This window comes from Sus scrofa, chromosome 5 (assembly GCF_054392235.1).
Source record: "Sus scrofa isolate SSC_HxYL_T2T_F1_AM1 chromosome 5, Sscrofa_HxYL_maternal_Yorkshire_Landrace_v2.0, whole genome shotgun sequence".
NCBI lineage: Eukaryota > Metazoa > Chordata > Mammalia > Artiodactyla > Suidae > Sus > Sus scrofa.
This window is the reverse complement of record NC_139387.1, coordinates 98,370,164-98,390,463: the sequence shown is the minus strand read 5'-3', so window position 1 is coordinate 98,390,463 and position 20,300 is coordinate 98,370,164. Positions and strand designations below refer to the sequence as shown.

The 20,300-nt window shown below is 37.8% G+C and overlaps 1 protein-coding gene and 1 long non-coding RNA gene across 15 annotated transcripts in view; one reads left to right on the top strand and one right to left on the bottom strand.

The window, feature by feature from the left end:
* LOC146403579 (uncharacterized) overlaps positions 1 to 20,300 on the top strand; it is a 408,191-nt gene that overhangs the window by 295,464 nt on the left and 92,427 nt on the right. The window lies entirely within an intron of this gene.
* The window catches only part of LOC102159120 (uncharacterized), a 654,277-nt gene continuing 642,368 nt past the window's right edge, over positions 8,392 to 20,300 (bottom strand). For 7 of the 10 annotated variants that reach the window (XR_014804441.1, XR_014804447.1, XR_014804442.1 and 4 more), the window contains one exon: positions 8,392 to 10,948. The gene's annotated coding sequence lies outside the window, so the exon portion shown is untranslated. Of the gene's footprint in view, positions 10,949 to 20,124; positions 20,286 to 20,300 lie in introns of all 10 variants that reach the window. The other 3 variants (XR_014804446.1, XR_014804457.1, XR_014804449.1) reach the window with 2 other exon arrangements.

Below are 20,300 nucleotides of genomic sequence, written 5' to 3'. Positions count from 1 at the left end.
AAGAGGTAAACCCCAGATCAGATCAGCCATTTCCTCCATGACCAGGAAACCTTTCTAACAGGACGGTTTTATGATTTTTCTCCAGGTTTTGAGATTTTTGAGGGGGGACGTCAGAGGATAAATTGGCACGTGGGAGGTTATTTGATAGCAAATTCTTAAAGAAAACTTAGGTTGTTAATGGTTTCCTCCTTGCCCCTCCTCCATGGGGAATCCTAGCCAAACAAAAAGTTGGCACTGTCACGGCAGGCTTGCAAATGCATCTGATATAATTTTGAGTTCTACCGTATTTGTTCAAGTCTAGCCATTATGCCCCCCGGTGCCTGGAAGTGTGGTGGAATTCTGCCCGTCACAATTTGACAGACACAGGAGAGCTTCTCTAAGACCATGTTCAATTCTCTTCTTTACTTTCATCTGTGCAAAAAAGACAGCCTTGTTTCTGATAAAGCCGAGCCCCTCTATAACCAGACACAATTTGCCCAGAAATCAGTTGGTAAATAAGGGATCAGTGCTCCAAGTCAATTTTAAGGAGATTTGGGGTGATCTAAGAGTCTAGATTATAAAGGGCTCATGGTAATGAGAAGAGCAGAGAGAGGGAAAAGAAAAAAAATTAAATAAAAGGAAATGGAAACTAAAATAAAAATCTATAGCCTGAATAAACAGCCTATTCAAAATGCAGAAAACGAACCTTGCTTTGTTTTAAGGTGATTTCTCTGCTTTACATGATTTAGGTATACTATTTGGCACGATTCCTTTTTCTCTAAACTGTATTTCAGTGATTTTTAAAAGGGGAGGAAAACCTCTTTATTTTTTCCATTTTAGATTAAATAATTCAGTGTAATGCCTCAAAGAGTGAAATCTAATCTCACATGAGGTCTTTTTGATCTCTGCTCCGTAAGATGGTAGGAGTCTATGAGATGCTAAACACGCAACCCAAATCTGCCATGACCAAGTCGATTTCAGATTTCCATTGTTACCAAGCTTGTGGACTAGATGGATACGCGCTTCATGGAGTGGTTTATAATTTATCTGGTTGTCTTTCTGTGCCTAATCCATCTGTGGGAGTGACAGCTTGACATAATCACTAGCTTCAAATAAGTAATTCCATTTACTATCAGTTTTTAATTTTATTTCCTCATTCCTTTATTGATGCAGTAAAATGCTGGTTAATCTGCAGAGCCCAGGCAAGCCTAGTGTTGTCAGTATTAATTTCACACTACTGCATCTTCGTGTTTGGTCCTTTATGGTAATTAAAGGAAATCATTATAAAGTTGAAATTAAGCTGGATGTATAATCCTTGGTTTTAGTTTGCATAAAACCAATTGATGATTCATAGCAGTCTTTATTATTTTCTTTACACAGCCCAGATTTTCCTTCTCTAGTAAAATATTTAGTCACATGTATTTCTTTGTCAGCATCTCTTTTATTTTATAGTGTACAACCTCCCCTCCAAAAAAAAAAAAAAAATCTATCCTTTAGGAAGATGGGAGTTATTCTTTTAACTCTGCTTGAATTTAAATTTGCTAAGAGCAGCGGTTCTCAAAGTGTGGTACCTAGAGGTACAGCATTAAATAAATTACCTTGGACTGGGCATCTTTTATAAACAACAGAAATTTACTTCTCACAGTTCTGATGGCTGAAAGACCGAGATCAGGGTATCAGCATGATCCAATGAGGGCCTTCCTCCACACTGCAGACTGACAGTCTCTCTTCTCTTTGCATCCTTGCATGGTAGGAAGATGGTGGGAGAACTCTCCAGGGCCTCTTTCATAAAAGCTCTAATCCCATTCCTGAGAGTGCCACCCTCAGGAACTGAGGGCCTCATAGGCCCCATCTCCTAATATCATCACTTTGGGGATTATGATTTCGACACAGAAATTTTAAGGGGACACAGACATTCAGTTCATAACACATATGGTCTTGCTAAAATTCTTGTTTTTAGATTCCTCACATGAAATCAGACAGTATTTGTCTTTCTATTTCTGGCACATTTCATTTAGTGTAATAACCTTTAGGTCCATGTATGATGTTGCAAATGGTAGGATTTCATCCTTTTTTGGCTGAGTTTGGTAGATAGATAGATAGATAGGTATAGATAGTCATACTTTCCTTATCCATTCATTTACTGATGGGCACTTAGGTTGTTTCCAAATCTTGGCAATTGTAAATAGTGCTCCAGTGAACATAGGGATGTATGTATTTTTCAAATTGGTGTTTTCTTTGTCTTTGAATAAATACTCAGAAGTGGAATTACCAGCTTGTGAGCTAGTTCTGTCTTTAATTTTTTGAGGAGTCTCCATTACCTAGTGGCCGCACCACTTTACGATCTTACCACCAGTGTTTGAAGTTCCCCTGTCTCCACATCCTCAGCAACACTAGGTATTTGTTGTCTCTTTGATAATAGCCATTCTGACAGGTTTGAGGCGCATTGTTTTGATCTGTATTTCCCTGATGATTAGCGATGTCAAGCATCTTTTCTAGTGCCTATTAGCCGCTGTATGTCTCCTTTGAAAAAAGTCTCTTCAATATACAGATGGCCAACAAACACATGAAAAAATGCTCAACATCGCTGATTATAAGAGAAATGCAAATCAAAACTACCATGAGATACCACCTCACACCAGTCAGAATGGCCATCATTAATAAATCCACAAATAACAAGTGCTGGAGGGGCTGTGGAGAAAAGGGAACCCTCCTGCACTGCTGGTGGGAATGTAAACTGGTACAGCCACTATGGAGAACAGTTTGGAGATACCTTAGAAATCTATACATAGAACTTCCATATGACCCCGCAATCCCACTCTTGGGCATCTATCCGGACAAAGCTCTACTTAAAAGAGACACATGCACCCGCATGTTCATTGCAGCACTATTCACAATAGCCAGGACATGGAAACAATCCAAATGTCCATCGACAGAGGATTGGATTCGGAAGATGTGGTATATATACACGATGGAATACTACTCAGCCATAAAAAAGGATGACATCATGCCATTTGCAGCAACATGGATGGAACTAGAGAATCTCATCCTGAGTGAAATGAGCCAGAAAGACAAAGACAAATACCATATGATATCACTTATAACTGGAATCTAATATCCAGCACAAATGAACATCTCCTCAGAAAAGAAAATCATGGACTTGGAGAAGAGACTTGTGGTTGCCTGATGGGAGGGGGAGGGAGTGGGAGGGATCGGGAGCTTGGGCTTATCAGTCACAACCTAGAATAGATTTACAAGGAGATCCCGCTGAATAGCATTGAGAACTATGTCTAGATACTCATGTTGCAACAGAAGAAAGGGTGGGGAAAAAACTGTAACTGCAATGTATACATCTAAGGATAACCTGACCCCCTTGCTGTACAGTGGGAAAATAAAATTTAAAAAAAATAAAATAAAATAAAATAAAATAAAATAAAATAAAGAAAAAAGTCTCTTCAGACCCTCTGCCCATTTTTTAATCAGATTGTTTGGGGTTTTTTTGATGTTGAGTTGTATGAGTTCTTCGTATATTTGAGGTATTAACCCTTTATCAGAGACATCGTTTGAAAATAGCTTCATCCATTCAGGAGGAAGCTACATACTTGTTTGAGGCCCAGCACAAAATGAAAACATAGGGTCCCTTGCCCAAAATGTATTAAGAGTACCAAGGTGGCCACAACAGAGCAATAAACCAAGTGCGGGGCCCTAGAGAACTGCACAAGTCACACATCCATGGAAACTGGCCTGGCCTCAAATCAAACCAGACCATCTGCTAGCCTCTTGCACATCTGAGGCTAACACAGTCCCCTTCCTCTGGTCCTCCTTGGAATTACCCCTAATTTCTGTCCTTTGAAACTAGGTATAATGTGTTTTATTTTTTTTCTCTATAAATTTTATCTTAATTCTACTAATTTCTTCTTTCTAAAACCTTCATTTCTATTTTGTGTACATATTTCTCTTAGGTCATGTTATATTACCTTAATCATTTTCTTATTTTACCTTAATTATTCTCACCATCTAGCTCCAGTTCAGTTTAGTTATAAATGCATAATAAAAATTCTAAGAATATTTGCAGAATATACTCATTTGTAAATTTTTAATTCACTTTCTTTCCAAATATATAGGATATTATTATTTGCTGACAACAGTCGAAATTTCATCAAACATTTTCCACAACATTTTTCAACATGTATTTATTTATCTTCATTTGGTGGAAATTCTTTAACATGTACTTGAACCCCATATATACTATCTAAAATTTCCTTTGTTCTTGTAATTTATAGAAAAGGGAAATGCTGCTCACTAGGCAAACAGGTGCCAAGTAATGTAATAGGATCATTCACAGAATGTATCTCATTTACTGCTTGCAAAACCCATGCGCTAATATGTCCATGTTAAAATGAAACTAAGACTCCAGGGGTAAAGTCACCTGCCCCAAATCACACAGCCAGAGACAGAGTCAGGATTCAGCACAATATCTGCCTGTCTCCTGTCTACACCTCAGACCATCAACACTACTTTCCTGAGAGTAGCTTTTTAAAGGATAGGTGGTGACAACCTGTGAATTTTACACTCAGTTTATTGAACAATGACAACAAAACATCAGGGCCAATGATCGGGCATTTTCACAGGGATATCCACCTGGCAACATCCTTCTACTGTGTTTGATAAGAAGATGAGCCATTCTCAGGGTAGAGGCAGTTCTGAGACCATTCTATGAGATTGGGCAGCCTGGCAGGAAATCCAGAAGTAGCCCCACAATCCTCATCTCCTCTCCCTCCTGGAAATAACTCAATAAATTGCAACTGTAATAATGCTCTGCAGCCTTTGTATATTTGTTGGCTGAAAATGAATAAATGGAGACATTATAAAACTCTTGGATTCCCACAGTTGACTCTAATGAGAAACACACTTTGAGCTATCAACTCCAGATGGATCCCACAAAGGTCCAGCGCCCCTCCACCACCCAAGACTAGCCTCCTCTAAGCAAGGACAGTTTCATTGCAGTGATCCAAATCTTGATTACAACATATCCTTAATTGTTGAGTCGGTGATGTTGCTTTTGGACCAGATTTCATCACCCTGATTTGCCTAAAAACAAATCCCCCAAACTGCCCTCAGAATGAACATATTGCTATTTGCATTTAAAAATTAAGGAATAGCTGATGCTCAAGAGAAAAAGAAAAAAAAAAAAAAAAAAAGATCCCAGCTGTGAGAAGTTCACTTTAGGGCAATTGCTCTGGATGGAAGTAAGGGCCTGAGGTCCCTAGGAAATGAGAAGTGTTGAGAACAAACAAAGGAAGGGTTATGCTTCACTCACTAATTAGAAGACTCGGTTTCTGAAATGAGGAGGTCCTTGCAAGGTAAACAATGCCTGTGGGTGAATAGGGCTTTTAATGCATACTTCAGAAACTCACCCCCCACCTCCATAGGTCCCAAGTTGTCTTGGAACTTATCACTTTATTTCTAAGGCAGATCACAGAGATAGCAGAATAACCTGTGAGACTATTTATCTCTCTAATTCTGACTGGTCCATTCTTTAAGTTTCAGCTCCAACGTCAAATTTCTCTAAAGTTCCCCTCAATTCCCAAAGAAAAGAAAACAAAATGTTGCACTAGGAAAGATGATGAACTTGGGATTCAGTTCAAATGTTGACTCTTTGGTCTACTTGCTGGGGACCCTGGACACATGACTTAACTGCTCGGAGCCTCAGATAGCTCTGATAATAATCTTTACTCACCAAGTTAGATTCGTATGTGATGGTACGTGATTAATAACTGTTAGCTCCCCGCCAGCATGGCATCCACACTGAAATCAGTACATTCATGTAAACATTTCGGGCTTTGCCTTATAATGGGATTTGAATATGCATAACTTGCTTCTCTTCCAAGTCATGCAAATTGCTTTTCAAGAAGGGAAGATGTACATCCTTGTAGGCTCAGTGTACCTTCTGCAGCATGTGTTCAGTGTGTGCTCTTTGCAAGGAATTCAGTTGTTTTTTATTCATGGTAAAGGAGTGAACTTTGCTTCATAAGGCAAAGCAAATAATCATTAGTATAGACATTTCTCCAAAGGAAACAAACACATAGCCAAGAGTTATGCTAAAAAATGCTCAACATCCCTAATTATAAGGGAAATGCAAATCAGATCACAAGGAAATCACCTTACAACTGTTAGGATGGCCATTATTTTTTTTTTTTAAAGAAAAGAAAGAACAGTGTTGGCAAGGGTGTGGAGAAATTGAAACACTTGTGCACTGTTTGTGGAAATGTAAAATGGTGGAGCCACTGTGGAAAACAGTATGGAGTTTCCTTTAAAAATAGAACCACCATATGATCTAGCAATCCTGCCTCTGGATATTCATCCAAGAGAATTGGAAACAAGATTTCCAGGAGCTGTTTGCACTGTGGTGTTCATTGCAGCATTTTTATAATAGCCAAGAAATGGAGACAATCTAAATGTCCTTTGGCAGATGAGTGGAAACAAAGAAAACTTAACATATACATGCAGTGGGATATTAGCCTTAAAAAGAAAGAAATCCTGTCATATGCTACATGGTGACCTCTGTAAAGTGAAAGAAGCCACTCACATAAGGACAAATACTACACGACTCCCTTTGTTTGGTATATCTGAGGTCATCAAACTCGCAGAAACGGAGCAGACTGATAGTTGCCGCGGGTTGGGGAGTGGAAAATGGGAAGGCGATGTTCAAATGGGTGTAGAGTTTCAGTCGTGCAAGGGAAAAAAGTTCTAGAGCTCTGCTACAAGCAGGGTTACCAATATGCACTTAAAAAAAAAAAAGTATTAAGAAGGTAAATTTCATGTTATGTGGTTTTTATCTCAATATAAAATAATAACTAATAATAATCTGTCCTGAATGCTTATAAATCTTAACCTTTAGGACTTTCTTTAATATTTTTGGCACCCTGCTGCTTTAGTACCCTAGAGTTACAGAAAGTCAAAATGTATTCGCCTCAGACTAGCACTCACCTCTGGAACAGCGGTTTTTGATCTGAGCAGCAGTTCAGTCGCAGCAGTTCACCCAGGCGGGGCACCAGAGTAACGTCAAATACAGGCGAAGGATTAAGAGTTCAAGCTAAAGAGGCGAATCCCAGTCACACCTCTTACTGGCTTTGGCTCTTGAGAGAATTACCTGGGCTTTTTGCTTCACCTCCTCAGATGTAAAACGAGAATAACAATGCTTCCTTCACAGCACTGTTATCATAACTAAGTGAGATAATGCATGTAAAGCACCCCACTCTGTCAATATATCTATTACTTTTAATGTGTACTTAAAGTAGGTGAAGGACTCAGGCTGCCGATGAGTGTGTGTGTATGTGCATGTGTGCATGTGATTGGCTTGTTTTGTGCAGGTTAATCCTACGAAAGCATGACCTTCAACATTTCCGTATGGTTCAAATTATTTTGTCAAGTTCCAATTTTTGTCACAGTGGGTTGCTTTAGTTTTTTCATCTGCAAACTGTGCACTCCTGTGTGACATGCTGTACGTGCTTTTTCCCTCTTCACATCTCCTCTCCTCATCTCCACCCCAATCTAGGAGGTTGTCTCTTACAGGCTCAGTAACATTTCTAAAATAAATCAATATTTTAAAAATTAATTTTTGGAAAAAAAGTACTGCAACTATTTCATCAGAAGAGAACAGAACTTTCTCATTTCTTTCCAAGTATTTCAAATTCAGAGTATTTTAACCGGAATATTTATGTAAACGTTTGCTTTCTGAGGGAGCTGCTGATGAGACACTTTATTTAATAGAACCATACAGTGAAGGAATATAAAGGGGGGCTGGACAGTTCATTTGTTTTGATTTCTAGGTTTATAATATAGGAAACCGAAACTGCATTGACCTAAGGGCTTGACTACCCAGGGCTCAGGCTGTGGTCTTCAGGCTCCTGTGACTTGGCTGCACTGAATCAAGATGCCAGTCTTCACAACAACTGAGACCATAGTTGACAGAACAGCTTTCAGTGGACTTTGGAGGATTTCTGTTTATGGGGAAGAAATGTACTAGCATTTATTCCATTGTAACCTCTGAAAGTCTTTCTCCTCCTCTCCTCACAAAATTAAACACACACACACACACACACACACACACGCACACACGCACACACGCTTTTTTTACATATTCAGCCAAGAAACACATTCAAAGTCCTTCTGACCACCAGGGGGCCACCATGGGAACGGACAGTCCTACAGGGACTCCTGTCAGTGTTCTGTCGGTGCAAAACAATTGTGTGGATTACTAGAACTTGAAAGATACTGCTTTCCAGAAACTGGAATCTTTGTTCGGATGATACAGTTTTAGCTGTGCAACGTCACTCTGTCGGTGAAACACAGTGTCGCCCAAGAGACCACACTGACATTGCTGACTCAGACGACACCATGCAAGCAGAGTTGGAGTTGAATGTTCTCTTTTATTAATTGAAGTATAGTTGATTTACAGTGTTGTGCTAATTTCTGCTGTATAGCAAAGTGATTTGGTATGTATGTGTAGATACATTCTTTTTTAATATTTTTATCAGGGTTTCTCACAGGATGTGGCATATGGTTTCCTGTGCCACACAGCAGGGCCTTGTTGTTTATTCATTCTATATGCAGTAGTTTACATCAGCTAACCTCAGCCTCCTGTTCTGTCCCTTCCCCAACCACCTCCCCCGTGGCAACTTCAAGTATGTTCTCTATATCTGTGAATGTTCTTAAACCAGACTTTAAACACATATCCTTTCCCTGACATTCACAGTCTCTTGTAATTTTAACTGACACAAGCTGAAAAAAAAAAATGACTTTCTAATAGAAAAGGTAGGTGTTCCCATAATTGTAGTGCTTAATCACTCCTATGACAGTTTGCTACCATTGGAAACTCAGATTTCTAATCCATCATGTGTAATGATAAGCACTGCATGTTTAGCAAAATTACATTAGCATTTCATTAAATATACACAGTAAAATGGGTGGCATTTCAAAAGCCCTAAAGACTTGTCATTTGCTGGAATCATTTAGGTTGGTAACTGTAATCACACTGCTCATTTGAAGCCAAGTCTCAATTATCCATGTATGGATTATCCACAAGAGACATTACATGATACCTCACATCAACAGTCACTGCTTCTTGTCTACAGATATGAGTCCAGGGGGCAAGAGGAGGGGATGCTTTAGAAAGCATTTGCTCCAGTGCCTGATTTCACAGATGGAAGGAACTGAGACCGAAAGAGGTTAAATGACTTGTCCAAGGTCAGTCAGCTGATAAATAGTAAAAACATAGAACTAGAATTCAGGTTTGTTTGATGCTAAGGCCAGAGTCTTGCACCAGCACCTTCTAAATAATTTACGCATTGTTTTATTTTTTGGTTCTTCAGGATTTAACTTGTTTTTAGTTATGTAACAGTAACCTGTTTATATCACACATGTTAACAGAAATATTACCACTACGACAACTATGCAAAGAAAAATTGTACTTGGATGGGAAGTGCACATTGTCTATAGCATGTCCCTCTCCATTTTAAAATGTTAAATCTGTGGAAGCTCTTAATACAACTTAGTAAGACATAAATAACTGACAGTAGTGCAAAAATAAATCTTGTCTATAGACACAGAAGTTCTATCCAATGGGCATTCATGGCAATAGAAAAAAAATGTGTTAGGATTTTGCCATCAGGGGTTATCTCATCATCATTATTAAGAATAAGGATGAGATGATATCACTCCAAGTTCAAGAAAATATAACTAGATTGTACACAGATGCACCTTTATTTCCAGCAGACACACTTTCAAAGGGGTATTTGACAATATTTTGATACAATAAAATATGTAGCTCTCTCATTATTGTTTGTTCTGATTAGCCTTTATGCATTGCCCAATCTTTTGGCCTTTTATCTTTACACTTCTGCATTTCCAAATTTCCCCATCATCTAGATTTCTGCAGCATTCTTTTATGTTTTTCTCTTTGAGAATTAATCACATTCCAGCATTATTTACTGTCAGGGTCATTTTTACCTGGATCTTTATCTGCAAGGCACTAGCACAATGATCTCAAAGTGATGTGGTAGCTTCAAGTCATGCCTTCTATTTCAGTCCACTGATGGACTTATATGTCCACTAATACAAACATTCCCCCACTGGGAATTTGGACCTCTAATTTGGCAGAACCAAAGGTGACGGGAAATATAAACAAACAGATGGGTTGTTCATTAAGAATGATGATAGAAGCTAATGTTACTTCGTTTCTTTGCTTCTCAGACTCCTGATGCTCTAGCTGTTGGGTCAATATATACCAGTCACAGGTTTAGTCTGTATCCCAAACTCTGCAAGGTGTTGTTCCTGGGCACCACGGCAGCATTTTTACAACTATCTTCTCAATCACATATCCATTGTTTATCAAGTGTGATGCAGTTTGCTTCCTAAATTTTTCTCACACTTGAACCCAGTATTGCTGTCTTATTTCAGGTCGTTATCATCTACTTAAATTTTGCAGTGCTTTCTAACTGGTACTTTTCCTTCTTGTCTCTCATCCACTTTCAGTGGTGCCAATCACGATCGAAATAAAATGCCCTTCCCTCCAACTTATTTCTAGATCTGCGTTTGACGCACTTCAATCCCTATTACTTTTTACTGCATTACTCATTATCCCACCCACAGCTTCAGCTGGCTCTTCAGACTTGACCACTGGCATTGCTTTTTGCTTACTTTGGATGCATTCTTTTACTGTGTTTCAAAACCTCCCTATACTGTCTCAAGTTATCCTACCCTGGACAAGGACTACTAGGTCTGGACCTTAGTACAGTGGTATGTTCTCTTGCCAAAAGTACCCTGGCCTACCAAGAAGGATCTGGATATTTCTTGCCACTGAACTGGTTGTTTCTTTATGCCATGGATGTTTTGTATATGCCATTCCTTCTATCTTAATGTCCTTTCCTTCTTCCTACTGGCAGGATCACCATTCAAGAATCAGTTACTAAAAGACAAAAAAAAAAGAGTCAGTTACTGTATTGCTTTCTCTTATAAGCCTCCCATGGGCAAAATAAAAATATGAAGCCAGCCCTATAATATTTTTCACTGCATAGCAGTAGTATAATACTTGTCACAATAATAATAATAATAACACAATACAATAATAATGCAATGGCATAAAATTTATTAATGCCTATTATATGCTGGTATCTGTGTTAATTACAGGTATTACATTGGCCTGTGTGAATTAATATTCAAACTATAGACTTCCTGAGAAGAATCTGTTCTCTTCTCATTCAATATCTAACATGTAGTCTAATTTAAGGCTTCATGATTGGTGTTCAAAAAGTAATTTCTGCACTGAATTAAATTAAATTGTTTGGGACACACTCAGTTTACCATCTTTCTTTCTACATGGTTCACAAAACAGTAATTCTTTCATATTATGTCACTTAACACATTAAAATTTCCAACTTAATTCTTGCCTGAGATTCCTTCTTCCAAACAACTGGCTTCAGTCTTGCATAACAATTCAATTTGCCCTAACTATAGCTTTTTGTCTCCACAATAACAGCTTCCAGGACAGCAGAAAGAACTTTAGAACTTGTTATTCCAGTAGGGATTGGTGAAGGTAAGGGCAGAGAAGAGCAGGAAGAAGCCTCATCATGTTTGGCACATGGAGTGTTTGCTGTACTTTCTGTAATGTGTGCCTCTGTTTAAGTCGAGGATTAATGTATTGAACAAGCAAACAATTGCTCAACTCCCTGGGTAGCTGGATCTCATTCAGTGTATGACAGGTAACTGTCATTTGAATCTGAGCTGAACTTGTTGGGAAATGCCTGTATGGCTTGTATACAAAGTCTTTTTCGCTCACCCAGGTTGAAAACATTTAGTTGTCTGCTCATGGGAAACTGAGAGTCTGCCTTGCCTCCAGGCACTGAAGCCTGAAACAAATTAAGTTTCCATCTCTCCTCTGGCTATTTGGGTTTGAACAACCTCAAAAGCAGTCTAGTAAACAAACAAGATTCCACTTGAGTTGCAGCCCTATTTATAATCTAAAGCCAAGGACTCCCAGACCAGGCTGGGGCATGTTAGATCTATAATAAAGAATCAAAGAATTGCAATGTGGAGGTAGGGGTAAGGCAGGGCAGTGCCGTTGAATGAAAATGGATGTGGTTGTCAATGTGTCTCCATGTGAAATGGAGGTCAGAAAAGCTGGGGAGTGTTCAGAAAGGGATCTGTGTCACAGCAGAGTGGCAGTGGGCCTGTGTCAATTAAAGAGCTAAGCCAATGTGAAAAGCATGTTTTCAACAAGTAAATAACCCTATTTTAGGAGACTGATTGCTAAAGCAGCTTCACTGCCTAATGGGGCTAGTCAGTCATTCAGCGTATATTTGCTGTCTGGCCTTGGAGCTGGCACTGCAATACAAGCAATGCAGTGGTAAGCCCCGTCCTGGGGCGCCAATATTTTCATGTAGGACACTAGCAGAAAGGAATAGAAAGAGATTTTTTTTTTAAACCCTACAATTTGTAATAAAGGCCTGAAGGAAACAAAAAGTGTTGAGCTGTTTCTATTCATACAGGTACTTGGGAAAAGAGCACAGAGACATTCCGACCTGTATCTGTAGAGTGCTCTCCCCACCAGAAAACTCCGAACACACATGCACTCACTTGAGACTCTGATCTTTGTGATACCTCATCTGAGGTCTGTTCCAACCATAAGTTTTTACTGCCTTGGACATTTCCATCATTCAACATGGGAGACCAGAGGGTCTGAATTATATTTATGAAGAACATAATTCCCTATTGAGATATGGTTCTAAGCTCCTAGTTTAATAGTTTAAATTGTTTGGATCAAGATGATATAAATCACATAAAGTAAATGACTGTCCAGTTTTTCTATTTCATTCAGTCCGGGTAGCCTGAATCCTGATTGCCTAATAAAGGTAATAATTATAATGTCACCTTCACATAGACTGCAGTAACTCTGCTTCTTTTCTAAAGATATAATTGTAATGGGAACAACAGGAAGTTACAAGAAACAAAATCATCATTAAAAGATAAAAACCTAATAGTATCACACAGAAGAATCAGTCTCTACGGACAGAATGATCTATATATTATGTTAATGAAACAGCATCTCTCTGAGGGAACATTCCTGCCCATCCCCTCATCACAAACAAAATTCTAATAAAAGCTGGATTTAGAAGAGGCAAGTACTAAACTGTGTGCCACACATCCTGCGATTGCTAGTAATGACATTAGATTGTAAATCCTCCATAAATAAATTTCCATTCAATTGCTATTTTTAAGCATGTACAATAGATTCATTATGCCTTTTATTTCTCCAGCTGGAAAAATTAAAAAATTAAACAGATAAAATCAACTTTAGCTTTTTGAATTTTTTTATTCTCTTGCTTGGTTTTTAAGTGAACCTGTGGTATACAGATTTGAATTAATTTGTGAGTCGTGACACAACTTTCAACACTGATCCATGTGTGAGCCATCTTTTATTTTACTTAGTTGTTTGTTCACTCATTCATTTCAATAACTAATAAATATCTGTGAACCCAACATCCAGGCCAAGAACTAGAACACTGACAATTGTTTAAATGTATATTAACATACTCTTCTCTTCTGTCCTCCTGTCTGTGGCTCCAGTGCAAGTTATCCATCATACTGACTTTTGTACTTTTATTTGCATTGTTTTTGTTGTTGTTGTTGATAGGCTAACTAGACTTGCCTAAGTTTTATTAAAAATAGCATATGCTTAAGCAAGTTTTTTTAATATTGAGATTTCTTTCTTTTTTTAAAGAGGATTCAAAGAAATGGAAAGATATCTCATGATCCTGACTTGGAAGAATTAATATCATTAAAATGGCCATAATACCCAAAGCAGTCTAAAAGTTTTGTCCAGATATATGCCCAGGAGTGTGATTGCTGGATCATGTGGTAGTTCTATATTTAGTTTTCTGAGGTACCACCATACTGTTTTCCATAGCGATTGTATGAATTTACATTCCCATCAACAGTGGAAATTGTGGGATTTTTCTCTACACCCTCTCCAGAATTTGTTATTTGAAGACTTATTAATGATAATCATTCTGACCGGTGTGAGGTGGTACCTCACTGTAGTTTTGATTTGAATTTCTCTAATAATTACAGATGTGGAGCATTTTTTCATGGGCCTGTTGCCCATCCATATGTCTTCTTTGGAGAAAAGTCTATTTAGGACTTTTGCCCATTTTTCAACTGGATTGTTTGTTTTTTTTTGCAGTTGAGTTGTATGTGTTGTTTGTATAATTTGGAGATTAATCCCTTATCTGTTGCATCATTTACAACTATTTTCTAGAATACTGTAGGTTATCTTTTTGGGGTTTTTTGTTTGTTTTTTTATGGTTTCTTTTGCTTTGCAAAAACTTTTAGGTTTGATAAGGTCCCATTTGTTTATTTTTGTGTTTATTTCTATTGCCTTGGGAGAGTGACCTAAGAAAACATTTGTACAGTTGACATCAGAGAATGTTTTGCCAGTGTTCTTTTCTAGGAGTTTTATGGTATCTTGGCTTATGTTTAAGTCTTTAAGACATTTTGAGTTTATTTTTGCGCATGATGAGGGAGTCTGTTCTAGTTTCATTGACTTACATGCAGCTGTCCGGTTTACCTACTTGCTGAAGAGACTGTCTTTTTCCCATTTTGTATTCTTGCCTCTTTTTTTAAAAGATTAATTTACCGTAGGTGTCTGAGTTAATTTCTGGGCTCTCTCTTCTGTTCCATTGGTCCATATGTCTGTTTTTGTACTAGCACAACACTGTCTTGATTATTGTAGCTTTGTAATATTGTCTGATGTCTGGGAGAGTTACGTCTCCTGCTTGTCTTATTTCCCCTCAAGATTGCTTTGGTAAGCCTGGATCTTTCATGGTTCCATATACATTTTTGTATTGCTTGTTCTAGTTCCGTGAAAAATGTCATGGGTAATATGATAGGGATCACATTAAATCTGTAAACTGCTTTGGGTAGTATGGCCATTTTAATGATATTAATTCTTCCAATCCAGGATCATGAGATATTTTTCCATTTCTTTGAATCCTCTTTAATCTCCTTGATTAATGTTTTATAGTTCTCAGTATATAAATCTTTCACCTCCTTGGTAAGGTTTATTCCTAGGATTTAACTTTTTGGGGTATAATTTTAAAAGGTATTTTTTTAATATTCCTTTCCTAATATTTCATTGTTAGTATATAGAAATGCAACTGATTTCTAAATATTAATCTTGTATCCTGCTATTTTTCTGTATTTGTTGATCAGTTCAAGTAGTTTTTATGTAGAGTCCTTAGGGTTTTCTAAATATAGTGACAATTTTACCTCTTCTCTTCCAGTATGAATACCTTTTATTTTTTTGGTTTGTCTGATTGCTGTGGCGAGGACTTCTGATACTATGTTGAATGAGAGTGGTGAGAATGAGCATCCTTATCTTGTTCCAGATTTTAGTGGGGAAGCTTTTAGCTTTTCTTATTTGAATATTATATTTGCTGTGGGTTTGTCATAAATGGCTTTTATGATGTTAAGGTACGTTCCCTCCATACCCACTTTGGTAAGAGTTTTGATCGTGAATGGATGTTGAACTTTTTCAAATGCTTTCTCTGAATCTATTGAGGTGATCATGTGGTTTTTGACTTTTCTTTTTTAATGTGGTGTATTGTGTTGATTTGCATATGCTGAACCATCCTTATTTACTTGGCATGAAACCCACTTGGTCATGGCGTATGATCTTTTTTGTGTGTTGGATTCAGTTGGCTAAAATTTCATTGAGATTTTTTGCATCTATATTCATCAAAGAAATTGGTAATTTTCTGTTTTGGTAGTATCTTTGTCTGGATTTGGTATTAGGGTGATGATGGCTTCATACAATGTCTTTGAGAGTGTTCCTTCTTCTTTAGTCTTTTAGAAAATTTTAAGAAGGATGGGTATAAGTTCATCTTTTCATGCTTTGTAGAATTTACACTGTGAGCCCATCTGCTCCTGGACTTTGTTTGTAGGGAGTATTTATATTATATATTCAATTTCATTTCTAGTGATGGGTCTGTTTAAATGATCTGTTTCTTCTTGATTCCATTTTGGTGAGCTGTATGTCTCTAAAAAGTTGTCCATTTTGTCTAGGTTGTCAAATTTGTTGGCATATAATTGTTCATAGTATGCTCCTATGGTTTTTGTATTTCTGCAGTATCATTGAGATTTCTCCTTTTTCATTTCTTATTTTGCTTATTTGAGTTCTCTCTCTTTTGTTTTGGTGAGTCTGGCCAGAGGTTTTTCAGTTTTGCTTATTAACCTTTCAAAGAGCCAGCTCTTGGTTTTATTGATTTTTTTCTATTTTTTTAAAAATTTCTATTTTATTGGTTTCCTCTATGATCTTTATGATTTCCTTCCTTCTGTTGATTTTAGGTTTTTTTTTTTTTTTGGTTGTTGTTCTTCTTTTTCTAATTCTTTTAGGTGGTAGATTATGTTTTTGATTTGATTTTTTTCTTCTTTTTTGAGGAAGGCCTATACTGCTATGAACTTCCCTCTAAGAACTGCTTTTGCAGCATCCCATAGATTTTTTAATGGTTGTGTTTTCATTTACCTTTGTCTCAAGGTATTTTTTAATTTCCTTTTGATTTCCTCATTGACCCATTGGTTTTTTAGTAGCATGTTGTTTAGTCTCCATATAGTCACTTTTTTCTCATTTCTTTTCATGTGGTTGATTTCTAGTTTCATGCACTGTGGTCAAAAATGCTTGAAATATTTATATACTCTTAAATTTGTTGAGGTGAGTTTTTTGCCCCAGCATGTGGTCAATCCTTGAGAATGTTCCATGTGCACTTGGAAGGAATGGGTTTTTTTGGATATAGTGTCCTGAAAATATCAATTAAGTCTAACTGTTCTATTGTACCATCTAGGATCTCTGTTGCCTTATTGATTTCTGTCTAGAAGATTCCTCCATTGATATGAGTGGAGTGCTAGAATATTCTACTATTATTGTATTCCCCTAAATTTCTCCTTTGATATCTGTTAGTATTTGTTGTATATATTTGGATGCTTCTATTTTAGGGGCATATATATTGATCATTTTGTCATTAAATAGTGTCTTCCATTGTCTTTATTGCCTTTGTTTAAAGTATATTTTGTCTGATTTGAGTATTATGACTCCTGCTTTACTGTCTTTTCCATTCTCATGAAATAGCTTTTTCCATCCTCTTACTTTCAATTTATGTGTCCTTTGCCCTAAGGTAAGTCTCTCATAGGCAGCATATTGTAGGCTAATGGGTTTTTTTTTATCCTATCTGCCACTCTGTCTTTTGATTGGAGCATTCAGTCCATTGACATTTAAGATAATTCTTGATAAATATGTATTTATTGCCATTTTAAACTTTTGTTTTCCAACTGATTCTATGTTTCTCCTTCGTTCCTTTCTTTTTTGGTTGGATGATTTCCTTTTATGCTTGTGTACTTTTCTTTTTAGTTTTTGTGAATGTAATGTTTGGTTTTGATTTGTGGTTTCCCTGTTTTTCAAGTATGTTAACTCCTCCCTTTATCTGCTTGCTTTAGTCTTATAGTCACATAGGCTCAAACATATTCTTAAAAAAAGAAAAAAGAATCTAGATTTTCCTACTTTCCTTCTCACATTTTGTGATTTGATGTTCTTTTTTGCATCTTCATGTTTATCCTTTTGCTGATCCTTGTGTTTATCATTGCTTTTACAAATTGCTTTTTTTTTTTTTTTTTTTCTTTTTCCCTTTAGACCTGTAAGCAGGGCATGTGCCTTCTTAGGGGAGCAAGGGCAACAGGTGGCTCTCCATTGCAGTGCCCCTCTCTGTGGCAACCGCTGAGGTGACTGGGGCTGCGAGTGGTTCCTGTTCACAGACGCCTAGTAGTGATGGGCAGGGCCCACATCTGGAGTCTGAGATGTTTGCAGCAATCTGCCCCAGCAGCCTGTACAGGAGGCACATGCTGCCCAAGAGCTCATGCTAGAGGTATCCTGCCATCTGAGAGCCCGTGTATGCTCAGAAAAAGAGATCTTATGGTATCCTGCCCTTCCTCCTCTAGCCCTCTCCAGCTGTGGCTTCCTGCTTCTCCTGTGGGCCCAGGCCTCCTCTTGCACTCCCTCAGCTGTGGTGCTCTGGTTCCAGCCCATGGTGCACTGCTCTCTAGCCCCTGAGGCTATCTTCACACAGCCCTTCTCCTTGGAATTCAACTCTGAAGTCTGAGTCTCAGCACCCAGCCCCCACCCAAGTGTCTAAGGCTGTGGTGTCCAGGGGCAGTGGTACCAATTGTCTATGCACCCCTCATTCTCCTTTGCCCTCCTCAGTTTGGCTGCTGCATTTTTCTCCAATTTGAGGTTCTCCTTCTCTCTTGGCTATTACCCCCTGTCAGTTAGGTGGCCTCCCAGGTTGTGGGTTCCTTTCCTCTTTTATAGCTTCTTCTCAGGAGTGCTGGTCCTGTCCTCACTATTTTTTTCTTCTATTCCCCCCCCCTCTTTTTTTTTTCTTCTTCCTTTTGTTCTACCTAGCTATGTGGAGACCTCACCCTCTTTGGAAGTTTAAGGTCTTTTGCCAGCATTCACTAGATGTTCTGTGCCTGTTGTTCTACATGTAGATGGTTTTTCGTGATGTGTTTGTGGGAGAACATGAGTGCAACGTCTTATTCCTCCACTATCTTGATACTGTCCCCCCAGTTTACTTTCTAGAATATTGGCTTTGTCATAAATAATAAATTGATAAGCATTCTATCCGCATCATTTGACCTGTAGGACTAACCTATTTGCCTCTGCTGTGTGCTTATCGTTTTACCACCTGATAACTCCAGAAGTTCCAGAGTGAAAGTGGAAAGGCAAAGAATGGGTTCTGAATGTTGCTGATTCTCTAATTCATATATGGAAATTAGTTCCAACTTCTTGGAGGTTTATGTGAATTATGGAATTGAATTATCTTAGATCTGAAATCTGTTCTTGGGTGGATGTAGACTCTTTTCTATATCTTCAACTATGTCTGTGCTTATCTGAGGGCTGAAATATACAGATCAACAGAGACCATGTAAAAAGATAATTTCCTTTTTCTTTCCTGTTCTATAGGGATTTATTTGATTCCTAAAATAACTGAAGTAGCCTAAAACTTTTTAAGGAAGCTGTAAATCTCTGTTCCACTGGCATTGCTTAGGAGTGTCAGGAAATATCTACAATTTATCACATGTACTCCATTATGGAAGCACCAGTTATTCTGCATTATGTCCAGAAGGCTGTAGGAGATATCCTCATATGTTGCAATTTTCCCCCTTGGGTATTCAATAGCAACAAACATCGTCATCTTTGCAAGGAATCAGTAAAGAGTCAAGAAATAATTTAAAAGACAGAATCATATGGAGTTCCCATTGTGGCTCAGCAGGTTAAGAACTTGACATAGCGTCCATGAGGATGTGGGTTCAATCCCTGGCCTTGCTCAGTGGGTTGAGGATCTGGTGTTGCCTTAAGCTGTGGCATAGGTCACAAATGAGCTTGGATCCAGCATTGCCATTGCTGTTGCTATGGTGCAGGTGATAGTTATGGCTCCAGTTTGAACCATAGCCCAGGAACTTCTATATGCCACAGGTGTGGGCTTGGAAATAAAAGAAAAAAAGAAAAGATGATCACAGGCTCATGACATCCAGTCCAAATACCAGGGCTGCTACCTTGCTTGAGGGCCCAGGGCATCCCTTCAGGCAAATGATGATATATTCATATCCTGAGTGATTGTATGGCCCCATTGGGGGAAAAGGCAGAAATTGTGTATTCAAAACGCAATTTACTATCTTCTCAAAATAAAGAGCTGTTCCTTTTCATAATGACAATTTGCTATTAATTTTGGCAAAACTTAGAGTTAGATTTGTTTTTGAAGCTCATTCCAAGTATATTTTGCTATGTACTAATCAGCATAAAATTGTTTGGTGGCTTTTCAGAAAGAAAAAATATATATATTTTAGTTATAAATAGTATCTCCTCACAAATGTGTCATTTTGAACAACTGATAATCCTTAGATTTCTTACATCTATTATTGTATCATGTTATAATAGCCAAACAAAAATAGGTCAATCTATATGAATTAGTTGACTATATTACTTATCCATTTTAACTAATTTAGACTTTCATAATTTTCCCATAAATAGAAATTAACCTTTTTATACATTGAATGATGTCCCCAAAGTGGTTATAAAATATTTCCATTTAAAGTGTCCACTGTTAACAGCAGCTTGTTTTAAGGCACTTGTTATATATAACATACTGTCTTCAGTAGATGCAAAAAATACTGCACAGTGGTGCCAGGGTGGTAGATGACTGGAACAGAAGAGA